The 16,837-nt window shown below is 36.5% G+C and overlaps 1 long non-coding RNA gene across 1 annotated transcript in view; it reads right to left on the bottom strand.

The window, feature by feature from the left end:
• Positions 1 to 16,837, bottom strand: part of LOC143677634 (uncharacterized) — a 61,589-nt gene that overhangs the window by 33,483 nt on the left and 11,269 nt on the right. The gene's annotated exons all lie outside the window — the stretch shown is intronic.

Genomic DNA, 16,837 nt, shown 5'->3' with positions numbered 1-16,837 from the left:
GGGAAAATTTTTGCTTCCTGTCCCTGCTACCCTGAGTTCTGCTGGTCTACAGGTTTTAGTTCCAAAACGGGGTGTGCTTTCTCCAGGAGAAACAACAGTGATACCACTGAACTGGAAGTTAAGATTGCCACCTGGCCACTTTGGGCTATTTATGCCTCTGGATCAACACACCAAGAAGGGAATTACATTATTGTCTGGGGTAATTGACCCTGACTATCAGAAGGAAGTAGGACTGCAACTACATAATGGAGGTAAAGAAGAGTTTTCTTGGAATATAGGAGATCCCCTGGGGCGTCTATTAGTACTACCATGCCCTGTGATTAAAATCAATGGAAAACTGCAACAACACAATCCAGGCAGGACCACTAATGGCTCTGAGACTTCAGGAATGAAGGTTTGGGTCACCCCACCAGGCAAAGAACCACGGCCAGCTGAAGTGCTTGCTGAGGGGAAAGGGAACATGGAATGGGTAGTGGAAGAAGGTAGTGATAAATATGAACTTCGACCACGTGATCAGTTACAGAAACGAGGACTGTAATGCTGTTTTGTTTGTGTTATACTATTTAAGTTGTAAGATATCAAGTTTAAGAATGAATGTTGTCCAAGGATTTGCACCCTATTCTGGAGAGATTTAATGTGTTTCCAGTTATATGCAGGACAGTTGAGTATTGTCAGGTAAAAGAAAAAATGTGTGCTTATTTTTGTTTTCATTTGGAAATCTAAGGTATAGGTGCCAAGTTGACAAGGGGTGGACTGTCATGGTTAGGGACAGGTGTCAACTTGGCCATGTTGTGGTACCTGTTCGTCTGATTGGGTAAGCACTGGCCTGTCTGTTGCAATGAGGACATTTCATAGGATTAGGTTATGATCACGTTAGCTACATCCACAGCTGATTCCATTTGTGATCAGCCAAAGGGGAGTGTCTTCTGCAATTAGTGATGCTAAATGCAATCATGGGAAGCCTTTTAAGGAGGACTCAGAGGAGATAAGTTGCATTCCTGCTTTGGCTGGCGAGCCTCTCCTGTGGAGTTCATCCAGGCCATCCATTGGAGTCATCAGCTTCGCAGCCTGCCCTGTGGATTTTGGACTCTGCGTTCCTACGGTCACGTGAGACACTTTTATAAATTTTATATTTGCAAGTGTTCCCTGTTGATTCTGTTTCTCTAGAGAACCCTAACTAATACACCTGCCATACAGCATACAAAAAAAAATGGGCAAAAGACATGGACAGACACTTTTCTGAAGAAGAAATACAAATAGCTCAAAAACATATGAAAAGATGCTCAACCTCACTGGCTGTTAGGGAGAAAGGCACCCTTATTCACTGTTGGTGGGAATGTAGAATGATGCAACCACTCTGGAAGACAGTTTGGCCATTCTTCAGGAAGCTAACTATAGAAATGCCTTATGATCCAGTCATCCCACTACCAGGTATATTTCAGAGGAACTGAAGGCAAGGACACAGATATTTGCACACCAAGTTTATAACAAGCATTATTCATGGTTACCAAGAGATGGAGACAAATTCCATCAGTGAATGAGTGGCTAAACAAATTGTGGTATATACAAACAATGGAAGATTACACAGCTATTAAACAGAATAAAGTCATGAAGCATGTAACAATGTGGATGAAACTTGAGGACATTATGCTGAGTTAAATTGGCAAGAAACAAAAGCACAAATACTGTATAGTCTCACTAATATGAACTAGCATTAATGAGTGAACTTTGAGACTTAAAGTTGGGAATACTGATAGAAACAGGGTAGAGACTGGGCATTTGATGCTAGAGGAGTACAGAATGTAATAGGACTGATTGTAAAGAATGAGAAATGAATAGCACAATACTATGCGATGGTAGCACTATTGTAAGTACACTGAACAAAGCTGAGTGTGAGAATGGTTGAAGGAGGAAGGCTGGGTCATGTATGATGCCAGAAGGAAAGATAGAGATTAAGGACTGGGATGGTATAACTTAGTGATGCCAAGAGTGTACAATGATGATGATTGTAGAAATACAGGAATTTTCGCATGAGGGAGAACAAATGAACATCAACATTTCAAAGCACTGAAATGGGATGGTATACAGGGTAAAAAAGTCATGGGACTATATAAGACAGTGAGCCCTGTTTTGATTGTAAACTGTGATTAATAGTACAAATATAAGAATGCTCTTTCATGAATTATAAATGTATGTCACTAGTATTAGGTGGTCTATAGGAAAAATACACTTTATATAAACTATGGACTATAGTTAACAGTGATATTAGTGATATTTTAATATAAGTTTATCAATTGTAACAAAGATTCCACACCAATGAAAAGTGTCAACAACAGGGAGATATATGGGAATGCTGTGATTTTACATGACTTTTAGTTAAACCTACAAATTCTCTAATTAAAAAAATACAATAATGAAAAAAAAATCATTATTACAAGTGAAGAAAACCAGAACACAAAATAGTACATATGGTATATTTCCATTTATAAAAAAAATTGTAAATGTAAATAAATCTGTACAGAGAATTAGATTAGTGTTTTTGTTGGGCTGGGGAAGGATAGAAGGACTAAGAGGTGACTGCTAATGGCTATGGGTTTTTTCTATTTGGAGTAATGATGATGTTCTAAAATTGATTGTGGTAATGAATGAACAATTCTATGATTATACTAAAAGCCATCGATTATACACTTTGGATGGATTGTATGGTATGTGAATATATCTTAATACAACTGTTATATAAAAAAAAGAATAAGTTGAAAGCCACTGGAAACCGAAAGGAGAAGCTGTAAAAGTGACAGCTAGAGATGGGCTACCCCAAATTCTATGCATAAACTGCTCATGTCTATGGCTAAACTTGAACCATGTATATGGCATTTACAAAGGAGACCAAATGAGATTTGAAGTGCCATCCAAAAGACAATGATTGTATTTCAAATTAAAAGAAATTAATTGTATTCTAAAAAAAAAAATCAGCTCTCTCTAGAAAAGTATTATGAAATCCAAAGTCTCTACAATAAAACATTCAGGTCCAAAATACAACCGAAGTTACTAAATATATAAAATTTGGATAAATGTCAAGACTGAAAACCAGTGCCGAGATGATTCAGGTGCTATAATTTATAGGCAAAAACCATAAAATGGCCATTAAGTTAAGAAAATATGCTCACAATGAATGAAAACAGGAATTTACAGCATAAAAATGAAATACGTAATGGAAAATATCTGAAGTTAAGAATTCACTGGATGTTCATTTCCTGGTACCTGCCCATGCAAAAAAAAAAAAAAATAGAATTCACTGTATGGGCTTAACTGAATAGAGATAGCGGAAAGAACCAGTGAATTTGAAGATAGACTCATAGAAGTGATACAAAGTGAGTAAAAGAGAAACAAAATTTAAGAACAAAATGAATAGAACATCAGGAATCTTTGGAGTATTATCAAAACACCCAGCATAGAGGTAATCAAAGTCCTATTGGAAGAGAAGAGAAATACACAGGCTGAAAATGTATTTGAAGTTAGTTTCCCAAATATGGGTAAGACAAGACACTCAGAAAATCCAAAGCCAAAAAATATTAAAACTTAGATCAAATAGGCCATTCTTTTTGTAAAATACAAGTTACCAGAAATAACACAAGATGAAACAGAACATTTTAATATACCTTGTGGTGGTTTGGAGCTATTTACCTCAGTAAAGCATGTTCTAAAACTGAATCCATTCTTGTAGGTGTGAACCCACTGTAAGTAAGACATTTCAATGAGGTTATTTCACTTCAGCAGTGGCCCAGTTCAATCAGGATGGGTCTTAATCCTGTTTATGGAGTCCTTTAAGAGCAAAATACAATTTGGACAGATAGAGAAGGCCACAGAAGCAAGAAGATCAATAGAACCCAGAAAAGAAGGAGGAAGTCAGGAGAGGCCACCACGTGCGTTGCTATGTGACAGAAGAACCAAGGATTACTGGCAATCATCCCTAGAATGCCAATCTTCAGGAAGAAAGCATTGCCTTGATAATGTGCTGATTTGGTCTTCTCCTAGCCTCAAAACTGTGAGCCAATAAATTACTATTGTTTAAGCCAACCCAATACATAGTATTTGACTTAGCAATGAGGACGCTAAAACACCCTGAAATCTATTAAAGAAATTGAATTTGTTAGCAAAACTTTTGCCACAAAGAATCATCTAGGCACACATGATTTCACTCATGAATGATATCGAACACTAAGTAAATGAAAAACACCAATATTAAACAAACACTGTAATAAAGGCTGGCATAAACCTACTACCAAAACCTGACAAAGATATTGCCCCCCAAATATGTAAATACACATATACATATATATACATACACACACATACACACACACATACCCCTATCTCCCTTATGACTATACATACAAAAATCCTTAGCAAAATCTTACCAAATCAAAGTCAGTGACATAAAAATGATAATGCATTGTAATAAAGTAATAGTTGATCCCAATAAGGTTAATGTGATAACTTTAAAAAGTCAATGTAACTTACCATATTAAAAGAATAAAAGTTAAGAAGCTGTAAGTTCATTTCAATAAAAGCAGAATAAAGCATTCAAAGTTATTCGTGGTAAAAAAAAAATCTGTCATAAAACTAAAACTAGTGGGCAATTTCCTCAGTCTGCTAAAGGCACCTATGAAAACTACAAGGTAATGAAATGTTTATTATGAACTATGGAAACCTTTTCTCTAAGACTGGGAACAGAGCAAGGATGACCTTTCTTACCACTTCTACTCAACATTATATTGGAAACACTTATTGCAATAAAGCAAGAAGGGGAAAAAAGCATTAATATTGGAAAGGAAGAATAACAATTATATTTTCAGGTGATATGAGTTCACATGAAATGTCCTAAGGAACCTATAAAACAACTGCTAGAATTTACAGGGGAATTTTGCAAATTTCATGTTTGAGGGCTAATTGAATTAATTAGTAGTTAATTGACTCATCATAGAGGCAAAACATAAAAAAAATTATAAATTTTATTTCAACAGCATAAAAATACAAAGTATTTAGGAACAAATTCAACAAAAGTTGTACAAGACCTCTGCATGGAAAATTACAAATCACTCCTCAGAAAAATTAAAGTCCTAAATAAATTAGGGAATAGGGCAGGCCATGGTTGCTCAGCAGGCAGAGTTCTTGCCTGCCATGCTGGAAACCTGGGTTTGATTCCCAGTGCCTGCCTATGCACAAAAAAAAGAAAGAAAAAGAAATAAGCCATTTCCATGGTTTGAAGGACTCATTGTTGTGCTCAAATCATTTTGCAGAGCCAAACCAATCTTAATTAAAAACTCAGGAGATGCTGTGTAGAAATTGGCAGGTCGATTCAAAAATTATACAGAACTGCTACCATCACCACCATCGAGTACCAAAATTTTTCCATCATCACAAACGGAAACTATTTGAAGCACTAACTCTTCATTCCTCATACCCACGCTTGCTTGGGTAAACTCTACTCCAGTTTCTGACTGTATGATTTTCCTTATTCTAATTATTTCATATCAATGCAATCATACAATTTTTGTCCTTTTGTGTCTGGCTTACTTCACTCAACATTATGTCTTCAAGGTTCATGCATACTATCACATGTAACAAGACAGCATTCATTTTAATGGCTGAATGTATATATCACATTTCTTCATCCATTCATCAGATGATAGACATTTCTGTTCTTTCATCTTTTAGCAATTCTGAACAATGCCACTATGAACATCAGTGTGCAAATATCTGTTCAAGTCCTGCTTTCAATTTTCCGGGTATATACCTAAAAGTGGGATTGCTGGATCAAATGGTAATTCTATATGTAACTTTACTGCCATCAGCAATAAATGAGTGTTCCTATTTCTCCACATCCTCTTTAACATTAGATATTTTCCATTTGGCATTTTAGATGTCTATTCTAGTTTGCTAGCTGCTGGAATGCTATATACTAGAAACAGAAAGGCTTTCAAAAAGGGGAATTTAAAAAGTTGTTGGTTTACAGTTCTAAGGCTGAGAAAATGTCCCAATTAAAGCAAGTCTATAAAGATGTCCAAGCTAAGACATCCAGGGAAAGATACCTTGGTTCCAGAAGGCCAATGATGTTAGGCAATTCTCTCTTAGCTTGGAAAGGCACATGATGAACATGGTAGCATCTGGGAGCTTTCTCTCCAGGCCTCTTGCTTCATGAAGCTCCCCAGGAGGCATTTTCCTTCTTCATCTCCAAAGGTTGCTGGCCAGTGGACTCTGTGGTTCTCTTTACCTTCTGTTGTGTTTCTGCCACTCTCTCCTCATTCTCAAAAAGGAACTCTCTCCAAAATGTCTCCTCTTTTATAGGATTCCTGTACACTAATCATGGTGTGGAGACATGTCTCCATCTAATCATGTTTAATACCCACAATTGATTGAGCCACATCTCCATGGACCCTGATAGTATTGAATAAGGACTAGAAGATACTATAGTGTCCACAGGATTGATTAGAACTAAGACGTGGGTTCTCTAAGGTACATAAATCTTTTCAAATCAGGACATTCCACCCTCTGGACCCTAAAAAAAGACATGTTTTTCCCATATACAAAATACATTCATTCCATAACACTATCAGAGATCCTTAAACCTTTCAGGAACAATACAAATACAATACAAGGTTAAAACCAGTACAGAGTCAGTTACAAGCATAGTCTGTTCTAAGGCCAAATTCTCCTCTGGCTCTGGACTTGTGAAACTCAAACAAGTTATTCATTGCCAAAATACAAATGAGGAACAGTCATAGAATACATATACCCATTTCCATAGGAGGAATTGAAAGTAACACAAGGGTCACAGGATCGATACAATTTCAAAAACCCGTAGGGGGATGTCCAATAGATTTCAAAGTCTGAGAGTCATTTATCCTTGGGGCTATAGAAAGCAACAATCCCACCCTTTCCAAGGGCCTACAGAGTGGCCGCCTCTCTCTGAATGCAACCTTGGGAGACAATGGGGAGACCACCTTTTTCTCGGTTCCACCCTCTCCAAGCATCGGGGCCACATCTAGGCTCTTTTCTCACCTCCAGGGCACACACTCAACCCCTCTATGTGGTAGCAGCCAGGCTCTCTCCAATCCCCAAGGAGTGTACTGCACTCTTTCCAAGGCCTGAGGCAGCACCACTCTTTCATTGCAATGAGATGGAAGGCCCATCCTCTGCCTTTGGGGCAAACTCACCCTCTCCACGTGCTTGGGTTGGTCTGCTCTCCTAGTCTGAGGCTTGTTGACTGAACTTCAGGTATCAGCCTCCATGATTCTGCCAATGAAGTTAATTTTCCTCCAGTGTGTCTGTTTTCTGCCCCTCTCAGTCCCAACTGGCAGTGGTTCTCTTTATACAGATCCCACAACATTCTTGTTGACTTTCTATGCAGTAGCCTTGGATCACGCCCAGCAGACATAAGGAGTTTCCACAAATGTTTCTTGAATAAGTCCATGTCCAATCCTGGCTTTCTCTGAGATGGCTGATTTGTTTCACATTTGGCCAAACCTTCATGTAGGGTGCCATTCCCTTCCTGGGAACCCAGAATTTTCCAGAACATCAATTTTTGGTTTCTTTCTACCCAAGAGTTCAGTTCTCAGTTTATCTCTTTCTTGTTGCATTTCACTATAAGCTGCGAGGAGAAATGAGGTTGCACTTTCCACATTTAATCTGGAAATATCTTCTGCTAAATAACCATGTTCATGGTTTTTAAAATCTGCTTTCCAGCCAAAGCCACTAGTCAATTTTGCCAGATTATCTGCCATTTTAAAATGAGGATCACTTTTCTTCCATAGCGAACATGGCAGCATCTGCTAGCTTTCTTTTCAGACCTCTTGCTTCATGAAGGTTTCTGGGAGGCATTTTTCTTCTTCATCTCCAAAGGTCAATGACCAGTGGACTCTGTGGTTCTCTTGTTCTTCAGTTGTGGTTCTGTGGTTCTCTCCTTGTTCTCAAAAAGGGACTCTCCTCAAAATGTCTCCTCTTTTATAGGATTCCAGTGAACTAATCAAGACCCAGTAGAATGGGTGGAGACATGTCTCCATCTAATCAAGTTTAATATCCACAATTGATTGAGTCACACCTCCATGGAGATAACTGAATCAAGTTTCCAACCTACAGTACTGAATAGGGATTAGAAGAAACTGTTGCTCCCACAAGATTGATTAGGATTAAAACATGGCGTTTCTATAGTACATAACTCTTTTCAAACCAGCACAGATGTCTTTAAGATAAAGACGTCACTTGAGTTAACTGGCTCAATTACTTACACTTCTTTCAAATGCTCAAATTATGTGAATTAGTTGTCTCAATTAATTTGACCCTAGTGCTACTTTGGCAAAAGGCAGAAATCCATCTCACCATAGTTTTTGCAAAAGCAAAATCAGCCTGCCTATCCTCATCAGGATAGTCCAGTGGCATTATCATAATGTACTAAATATGGTATGTTCAGAAACTTTTTCCCAAGTAATATCAATTTTGCACATTTTTCATTGCAACCTCTTAAAAAGGCAGCTTATTTTGTACATAACTTAGTACAATGTTATATATGTGACAACTTAATGCTTTGGGTACGTGAGAGTTCTGGAGAAAAAAATCTATTCTTTCTGCTGAACAACAGACAAAAACCTTTTAAAAAAGAAACAGTAACTCTAGAAACCAAATTCAAAGTTCTTTTACTTAAAAAATTCCATTAAGCAAGTCTTGCTCTCAGAAAAAAACAAATGGGGCTTGCCCATGGATATTAATTAAACACTCTGAAAACTTCAAAAATGCAGCTCTGAACACGATACTGAACACTGTAGAGCACAAGCCCTGCAGTTGTGACTTTCACATTTTGTCCTCCAGATCAGCGGTTCAGTCAGTCTACCAAATAGTCGGGGAGTTAAAAGTACAGATGGAAACTCTGCAGTTTCTGGCCACATCACCAAGTACTCAGGGAAGTGCAATAGGAAAGACAGATCTAGGCTTGATCGAGGGCCTTTAGCAACTTACCATCCAAAATTCAAAAGCCAGTATTTTCAGTTAGAAACAGAATGCTGACAAGTATGGAAAAATAATAAACCTATTGTCCAAAATGTTTAACTCTGACTTAGGTCGAAAAAAATTTGGTTTGATCAGAGTGTTAATATCTGTCCTCCAAAGTAGCCCAGAATACAATTGCATCTAGGGTCACAGCCTAGGGAGGAATGAATCTTAATGCAGATATAAGCCATCTGAAAGAAGCGAGTCCAGAGCTACCAGGCAGGATCCATTCCTTTGGCAACCAATTAAAACCCACCCACCTATGAAATATTAGTATATTTACATCACACTACGTATCCCTCAGGACTGCAGTTTATGTCCCTGAGCACTTGTTTGTCCCTTTAGATTCACTCCACCTTGTTTGTTTACTGTAAATTCTGGAGAGCAAATCTGGGAGAGTTGTGTTTTGATATGCCAGTAAGTCTTAACAGTTGCAATTCAGGTAGCTGTTTGTCTTTTTGTTTTTTCCACTAGCAGCTATGATTAGAAATAGTAGATAGAGTAGGAACCCATCACATGGAGTTCAAATATGAGAGAAAAGGGAAAGCGGCTGTGTGAAGGCATAGTTTTATAATACAGTTTGAAGCTTAAATACAAAACCTCTCTCTGGTCAATGTTGTACAGGGTACAGGATAGGACCTCTAAGTACATTCCAAAGAAGAAGCATATTTGGGGTGCACACATGGGCCAGGAGTGGCCACAAACCTAACTGAGTTTCCTGGAACATGGCTGCTGATGTACAGGGCTTAGCACAGTCACTAGATTTAGTGACCTAGATAATATCTACTTAAGCACTGAAGTAGGCACCCAACACTGTCCTGGGGTGGTGGTGGGGAGTCAGGCTATCTAAGACAAAAAGCAATGTGACTGTTTTCCCAAGAAGGAAGAAAGTATAGAGATTGAGGAAATAGAAAGGGATAGCTCTAAGATAAATTTGACAATCTAGAAAAGAACTGAGTAGTGGAAGGAATTTAGATATTTAAATGGGCAGTCTGCTGAAAAATCCACTGAAGGCCCTGAGTTCATACTCTTGCATTACTCAAAATGATTTGACTTACATTAAGGCTCATTCCACAAGTTCACCTGCTATGAAATGACCACTTTACCACTACATGCCCACAGTAGCTTCCACAATAACTGTTCATGCAATAGCAACTTTAAATGCCTTACACAGGGAGGAAGCTATTTTTGAGACTTAATAACTTTCATTCTAAAAGTCTTCATTTTCAAGGGCTGAATTACAGATTTGCTGGAAATAGCCATTTTATGTTAAGAAGAAAAAATTTCCCTAAAATTATGTTAAGGAAATTACAAAACATGATAACATAAATGTGCAAATATGTGTGCACTGGGTATTGGTATGTGCAGAAGTATAATTAGGGAAATGAAGAGCTACAGCTGTGCCAGTTTGAAACTGTTCTTTAATTCTTTCAGTATTGCTTGGTGGGATCTTTTTTATTGTTTCTATGGAGATGTGACCCACCCAATTGTGGGTGATAACTTTTGATTAGGTTGTTTCTGTGGAGATGTCTCCACCCATTCAAGGTGGATTGCTTACTGGAACCCTTTAAGAGGGAACTATCTTAGAAAAAGCTTTAGTGCCAACAGAGCCCACACAGCTAGAGACCTTTGGAGATGCAAAAGGAAAACACCCCCAGAGAAGTTCGTTGAAGAAGAAGCCAGGGAGAAGCCAATACAGAAAGCCAGCAGGAGTCAACATGTGCCTGCTCAGCTGAGAGAGAAACCCCAAACTTCATTGGCCCTTTCTTTGGAGTTAAGGTATCTTACTCTGGGTGCCTTAGTTTAGACATTTCTGTGGCCTTAGTACTATAAACTTGCAACTTAATAAATTTCCTTTTTAAAAGCCATTCCATTTCTGGTATATTGCATTCTGGCAGCTTTAGCAAACTACAACAGCATCCAACTGCTCTTATCACTGTGGCTTAAAGTAATTCACTCTACAAATATTTATTGAAATCCTTTTACCTTTAAGGAGCTGTGTAAGGAACTGTATATGAATAAATACACAGACCCTGCCATCTAGAAGCCTATAGGTGACTCAAAATGCAGGCTAACTTCAGTAACTCAATTTCTTGCATATTCTTATCTAGGTCAATGTGTAATGGAGAAATTAGGATTTCAGGGATTATTTTGATTACTGAATCATTATACAGATATTCCTTTTTGCTTTCTGGTATACTGGAGTAAACAGAGGTAAATACCTGAAATCTGTGAACTATATTCCAGCAGCCTTGATTTCTGTTAATGACTGAATAGCCTTTATATTCTGTCTCTGTGATTGTAAAAACTTCTGACTAACCTTCATTTGTACCCAGTTATCCAGTTTTCAACTGTAGAGTCTTGGGTTCACTAAAGACAGCCCCAAATGTTAATTAATGAAAGGTCTTGGGTCAGCTCAGAACTACTCACCCTAAGTCCAAACTTATTTTGAGAACCGAGACTGGATCTAACCAAAGTGGGCCTGCCTGACATGTGCAGTAGCTTAGACTCTAAACTACAAGTTACCTATATCTCATTATAATGCTAAAAATCATGCTCATAATATTAAGGCTGCCAGTTTCTTACATAGGTTCTGTGACTAAGCATGTAATAAATCTGTGCATGCCCTATAATTAGATCACCTCTAATACATCAGCTAGGGCCACTGTGGTCATTATCCTAAACACTGCCCATCTTTTTTCTCTAACAAAACTATCAGAATCACTGTAGTTTGGGGAGACAGATTTTGGGCCAATAGGCCATCTGATCTTCTACTATGTGCCTAGTAATATACTTTTTCTCTCTTTGAAACCCTGGTGTCTCAGGAATTGGTCATTTGAATACATTGGGCAAAACAATCCACTGCCTTTGACCGGTAACAAATGGACTCATGATGGGTAAAGAAGCTAGAATATCTACCAAGTAATAATGTTTATGTTTTGTTTGGCAAGAATGCTTTCACCCACAGTAACAGAAAACTTAATAGGTGCTTAATCAAATAAAGATTTCTTTTTCCTTGTCTTACAATAAAAACAGAGCTAAGTCCTTGTTGACACTGGTTAATCTTCTAATGATATATCAAACTCCCAGCATCTTTGTACTCTTCTACTTTATCCTTTCCACCAGTTGAATTTTATCCTTAGATTTGCCACACATGGTTGCAATATATCTGTTATAGCTCTAAGACACTCAACTACCATCAAAGAAAGGTAAGAAGGAAGGCTAGGAAAGTGACCATAGCAGAAAAAGAACTTCTTTGACTTTCTGCTCTCATTAGAGAGCAAAAATATCCACAAGTTCCCATGGAAAACTAATCTCTGTATTTCACTGGCTAGTACTGAATTGCATGCCCCTCCCTAGTATAAGGGACATACCACCTTTCTTAAGATTTAGTGTCCTCCAACCCTATATCTGAACAAAAAAATCAGGGTTTTATTAGTAAAGAAGGAAGCACTGATTGGGTAAGCAATCATAGTCTCGGCATGTTCTAACACCCATTTGCATTCTTCAAATGTTTGGGTTTTCCTTATATGGATATGCCTCCATTAATTTTCTATTAGAAAAATTCATATTTTGAATTCTTTTTTCAATTGTAGAAGATTGATTTGTGTGCTCTTACATGTAACTAGATTCAGAAATTGCACTTATTTTCAATTCTGGGAGGTTCTAGGGCAGAATCCATGGTTATATTACAATATAAAAATTATCCAGTATATCCAAAAATTAAATCTATGCCTTGTGCCACATTAAGCCTTTATAATAATCAACTATGATAATAGCTCCCAGATAAGGATGTAGTTTATAATGTTCTATTAATTTTCTTTCAATATAATTAATGTACATGCTCAAATTAGTTATGCATATGCAAACACATGAATTAGGCAAATGATTAAAAACATCTAAATATTAAGTCAGAAGATGCTGAAACAGGAGAGTGTAATCAACTCCCTGTGAGGTCTGTCTCAAAAAATTAGGTGTTTATCCCCGAACCCAACTTAATGATCTATTATGGATTTAGCATTTATTAATTTATCTAAATTCACCTACAACCCAGTGATATTTTCAGTCCAAGAAAATCTTTCTGAATGATGAATTTCCTGCTTATTATGTGCCTTCTGTAGAGTATCAGATAATTCAAAGACTCAAGCAGTATATTCTCTTTTTCTAAAATGAGAAAAAAGAGCATTCTATTCATTTCAAAAATTTAGCAACAGCACATGATTATAGCACTATTTCTTAGCACTGGGAGTGATAACGGCTGCTCAGACATGCACAGTAAAATATGTAACCTAAAACAATACAACACAAAAACTTGATGTGCATTTAGTCTTATGACTGGTCAAGAACCTGTTTTACAGTTTTTTGTTGAAAAGGCATCATTTTAACAGTAGTTTACAGTAGCTCCACATTGCAGACCAACATAATTTAAAATATAATAATGACAAATATAAAATATTTCCTAAATTTAAACTGTAGCTAAAAACCTTAATTTCATAGTAATAATTAATCATTATCTAAAAATAGATTAACCAATCTATGCCTCTTCCATGGTCAAATTTGAAACTCTGATTAATATCACTCTGCTATATAGTATACTTCAGTAACACCATGCTCCACTGTCAGTTACGTGTGGACCTAGTAAATGGATAAGTCAATGGGGCCTCTGGAATGACACATTATTTTAATATTAGACTCAGGCCTCTCTCTCCTCATGCCATGTTCAGGTATGAATAAGGCAACCTGGATGACCTGGAATGATGTGAATCAGATATCCTTTTGCTTAATTAGTAATAGATATTTAAAGCTATTCAATGCTTCATAAAACCACAGTTATACACATTTCCAGCTTCATATAAACCTTCCAAGCTTATAGATTTAAAGTCACAGACCAAAGTGGTCAAGAGTTCAGATATGATATAGTTTTATAACTGAGGATACTGAGGATGGCTGTTTACGAATTGCTCCCAGCTTGGGAGTAAAGCTGAAACTGATATTTAATTCTTATTGTTCTCAGAATGTAGCCCTTTTAACAACACAAAATTTAATTGATACAGGGGCAATTAATGGGGGGGTTTCATATGAATTGGAAACATTTTAAAAGTTAACTCATACTGAAAATAAAAAAAACACTATGTTGAGAGAAATTAAACTAAAAACTTAAAAAATGTAAGAATAGCATGTTCATGGGTTGGAAGTCTCAATATTAAATTAATTAATTGATCTTTGGATTCAATGCATCAAAATCTTATAAATAATTTTTTTTGTAAAAGTGAAAAAGCTGATTCTAAAATTTGTTTGGAAAAGAAGAGGCCAAGAATAGTCAAGGCGAACTTGAAAAAAGAACAAAGGTGGGTAATTTATACTACCAGATACCAAAATCTTTTATAGAATTATAATTAAAACAGTGAGTTATTGGCATAGAAAACTGACAGAACAGAAGAGAAACCAGAATTTATTCATATAGTGTGTGTAATTACATACTATACATATAATTTATATATGAATATTTGTGAGTGCATGTGAATATGCACTGAACTTATGGCAAAGGCACACAACAACACACTAGGGAAAGAAGAGTCTTCTCAATAAATGGAACTGGGTCAAGTGGATATTCATATGGAAAAAATAAATCTTGACTCCCCGTCTCAAATCACACATTAAAACGGACTCCAGATGGATTGCAAATCTAAATATACAAGGCAACACTATAAAACTTTTAGTAGAAACCAAGGAACAATATCTTGGTTATCTTGGATTAGTCAAATATTCCTTAAACAGGACACAGTGAGCAGTAACCATAAAATTGAAAAATGATAGTCTATAAATTAAGAACTTCTGTTTATTAATAGAAACCATTAAGAGAGTGAAACATCAACCCAGAGAAGGAAGAAAACATGTACAATACATACATCCGACAAAATATTCACATCCAAAATATCTAAGTAATTCTCACAAGTCAATAAGAAAAGGACAGACAATCCAATAGAAAAATGGGGAAAAGGATTTTAGAAATACTGTATACACAGAGTATCCAAATGGCCAAAAGGCATAGAAAAACTGTTCATTTTTTAAAACCTTATAGTTATTTGGAAATACAAGGTAACCCTACTACAAACTCAAATGATTGGTATAAAGGAAAAATACTCAGTGCAAGGCTGTGGGGCAACTAGAAATCTCATAGATTACTGGCAGAAAATGGACATTGTTAAAGCCACTTTAGAAGATTCTGGCAGTATCTACCAAAGATGAACATGTCCACACCCTATGACCAGTAACACCAAGCCACTCCAATCCTAAAAGAAATGTATACACTTGAATGTTCATAGCAGTACTACTTGCAATAGATAAAAAAAAAAAGAAAAGAAAAGAAACTATCATATGCACGTCAACAGATTAGATGAATTAACTGTGAACTATTTACTCAATGGAATAATATACAACATGAGATGGATGATGTGATGATGTACAACTATGCAAAACTATGGATAAATCTCACAAACCTATAGTTGAGCAAAAGAAGCCAGATCTTGCATACTATTCCAGTTTACTAAAGCTACCAGAATGCAATTACCAGAAATGGGTTGGCTTTTACAATTGGGATTTATTAGCTTACTAATTTAAAGTTCTAAAGCCATGGAAATTTCCAAATTATAGCATCAACAGGATGCTACATTCTCTAAAGATAAGCAGCTGGCATCAGAGGTTCCCCTGTCAGCTGGGAAGAGACATGTCAGCGTCTGATGCTCCCTCTGGGTTCCGCTGTATTCAGCTTCCATGTGTCCTTGTGAGCTTCTCCAGGCTTTTCTCTCAGCTCTCTTCAAACTTTTCTGGGTGTTTCTCTCTCTCAGCTATCTGTCTTTCATTCTCATAAAGGACTTCAGTAAAGAATTAAAGCCCACCTTGAATTGGGTTGGTCACATCTCAATCGAAACAACCTAATCAAAAGGTCCCACCTATAATAGGTCTGCACCCGTAAGAATGGATTGCAGGAACATGGGCTTTTTTAGGGGTACATAACAGCTTCAAACCAGCATGCACAACTTATAATTTTATCTATACAAAGCCCCTAAAAGGCAAAAACAATGCATGCAGTTGAAATCAGAATAACGATAAGCCTTGGGTAGGTTTATTGTGGCAAAGGAACAAGATTTAGGAAAGTTCAAGAGAAATGAATAGGTTTGGTATAACTCTGATTATGGACTTTTCTATTACAATTTTCTGAGAAATGTACACTTTAAAACAATTTTAGACAACAAATTCATATGATAATTTACTGTCAGATAGGTCTCAATGTTATTTAAAAGCTCAGATCAGTATCTGGGACGCGTGATTTGTTGAAGTTTGTTTTGAACAGGTAACAAGCTAGCAACTTGATGCTTTTAATGTGTGCTTAATCAGAAGGAAAAAATGCATGTGGGATAAATAATGTGAGCTAGAATGTATGTTTTATTTGTATGTATCTTTAAAATAAAGACATTTCTTACTTGGAAAGTAGCCTAGGTAAAAGTTGAAACTTTCATTTTTTTAATGAGTTTCATTTACCCTAGACCACCTGAATTAGAGTATCTTCTACTGAAATTATTTTGCAAGAATTGTATTAAAGTATGCCTGGCTAGGCCATATCTCAATACACTCAAATCATGGCTGTATTAGGAAATAGTTAAAGAAAAATTAACCAGAACCATTGATTCTCTGTGGAAAAAATTCAATTTTTATAATTACTTGTTATATATATAAGAATTACTTGATATATCATTGATTTGCCATTTCAGTTGACTGCTTTAATTGAACTTTC

The sequence above is a fragment of the Tamandua tetradactyla genome, chromosome 3 (assembly GCF_023851605.1).
Source record: "Tamandua tetradactyla isolate mTamTet1 chromosome 3, mTamTet1.pri, whole genome shotgun sequence".
Lineage (NCBI taxonomy): Eukaryota > Metazoa > Chordata > Mammalia > Pilosa > Myrmecophagidae > Tamandua > Tamandua tetradactyla.
Note: the sequence above shows the minus strand (reverse complement) of the source record. Positions and strands in the feature narration are given on the sequence as shown.